Genomic DNA, 2,206 nt, shown 5'->3' with positions numbered 1-2,206 from the left:
CCTGCTGGAAGGAGTTACTATGGGAACAGGGCGACCTGCACAAGTGCTCTGCAAATGATCCAGCACCTCTCCGGGGGAAGTCCAGAACTAGCCTCAGAGTGGAGGTGAGGCAGGGACCTGGTGAATTCCTGTTCCTGGGGCAGCTCCACCCCCACAGCCTGACTCCTAAGTGGAGCTCCTCAAACGTGTGGGATCTGCAGCTTCACTTGGACATCAGCATCTCTGGGACCCCTTTCCCAGACACCCACCCCGATCTGAGTCTGTATTTCAACAAGAGCTCAGGTGACTCGGTGGCTTATTAAATGTTTGGAGGCCCTTGTGCGAGCGGCTTTCCTGACTGTAGGAAATAGGCCTCTGTGATCCATCTCCAGCATAGTCAACGTTTACTGGCAACGGCTACCGAATTCCCCGGGCAAATGGAATGTAGGGAGGAGGGACGAGGATATGAGAACAAAGAACTGGATGCGAGCCAGCATCCTGGTGGAAACCCCCGAGATGCCTGCCTCAACTAGACGGGGAGGTGGAGGCAACTAGAAAAGGCCTCAGTCCAGTTTTTTTTTTAAGTGGCCCAATGGGAGACGTATGAGGAAACAGATGACCCCGTAGCACTCAGCCAATGAGGAAGGGGAGGAGGGGCTGAATAAATCGGCTGTGTTCCCTACCCCAGGTGTGCCTGTGCCACGGATGGACACCGCTCTCCAGAACTTACTAAAAGTCTCGTTTTCGCCATACTTCTGCCTCAGACAGGTGAGCGTTTCTCACACTAACCTGAAGGCTCCACACTGTCACTCTCTTCCAGTTCAGAGAAAGCCAACACTCAGGCTCTGAAAATTCGGAATTCAGAGCTTCATTGAGGGGGGCCCCCGGAGAGGAAGAAGTCCTTAGGGTTTCTACACGTTGCTCATTGTGTTGCTCTCTCCTCCCCATTAGAACGCAGGCTCCGGGAGGGCAGAGACCTGCTTTTTTACTGCTGTAACCCCCGCAATGACTGCCACCCAGGAGGGATTCAGTAAATACTATTGAGCGAGTAAGGTTCATTACTAGGCTAGACATGTGATCTGAAATAATGTGTCTTTTTTAAAAAATATTTTTTATTGATTTTTAGAGAAAGGAGAGGGAGAGAGAGATAGAAACATCAATAATGAGAGAGAATCATCTATCGGCTGCCTCCTGCACATCCCCTACTGGGGATCGAGCCTGCCACCCAGGCATGTGCCCTTGACTGGAACCGAACCTGGGACCCTTCTATCCACAGGCCAATGCTCTATCCATTGAGCCAAACCAGCTAGGGCTGAAATAATGTACCTTAACTGAATCAGAGCATCTCTGTGACCGCTCTAGTGAAAAATAGAACTGTTTCTAGAAGGAGAGAGGGACATACTTATCGTGACGTCTTTCATCTGCCTATCTCTGGTTTCTGCTGAAACCTTGTTTTCCTTATTTTCTCTACCAACTCCTGCTCGACGTAGCCAGGTGCAAAGATTCCCCAACAGCTGGATTTACTGAGAATAATTACTTCTCTGTCAGGCAGCCTGCTGGGGGCCTATCCATGCTTCACCGAGTTGGAGCCTGAGACCAGATTTGCCCACGTGCTGGCCCACTGTATCTTGAGTCAATGTGGGGCGTTTTCATTCGATGGCAATTGAATTAGAAAGCGTATCCTCCAGGACAGTGTCTGGTTAAGTGAATGTCTCAAGGATCTCCTTCCGTCTGCCCAGGGGGCCACACCTTTTTTGGTCTCCCTCATTCTTTGGGCTTTTTTCCTGCTTTGTTCTAATTATCTCAATGGTTGTTTTTCATCCCTTTGCCTTTGCCTGAGGTCCAAGTCTTACATCCCCTCTGGATGGGCTTGCTAGGGTTCTGGAATCACCCTGTTATTACCCCTCTGCTCTCTCTCCTAAGAATCCCAGGCTTAGCATCACACACACGTGTGGCCTTTTAAGCCCCATCCAGGAAGCCTGGGCTGCTCTCCTCTGGGAGACATCCATTCTGCCCCTGCTCCCTAGCTCTGCGGCCTCCAGACATCTTAGGGTTGAGAAGGAGATGAGACTGAGTGTGGACAAGGGACCTCTAGGAGGCCTGACCCCCGTGCCTTCAGCATCGCCAGTTTTCACCATTCCCTTCTCTTTCAGCCTCAGACCTGTGCTAACACGTGATCAGGTACCAGGTCCATACTCATCTAGAAAAATCGTTCCCAAACTTCAGG

This window comes from Myotis davidii, unplaced genomic scaffold (assembly GCF_000327345.1).
Source record: "Myotis davidii unplaced genomic scaffold, ASM32734v1 scaffold149, whole genome shotgun sequence".
Lineage (NCBI taxonomy): Eukaryota > Metazoa > Chordata > Mammalia > Chiroptera > Vespertilionidae > Myotis > Myotis davidii.
The sequence above is the reverse complement of the archived record's forward strand: the minus strand, read 5'-3'. Positions refer to the sequence as shown.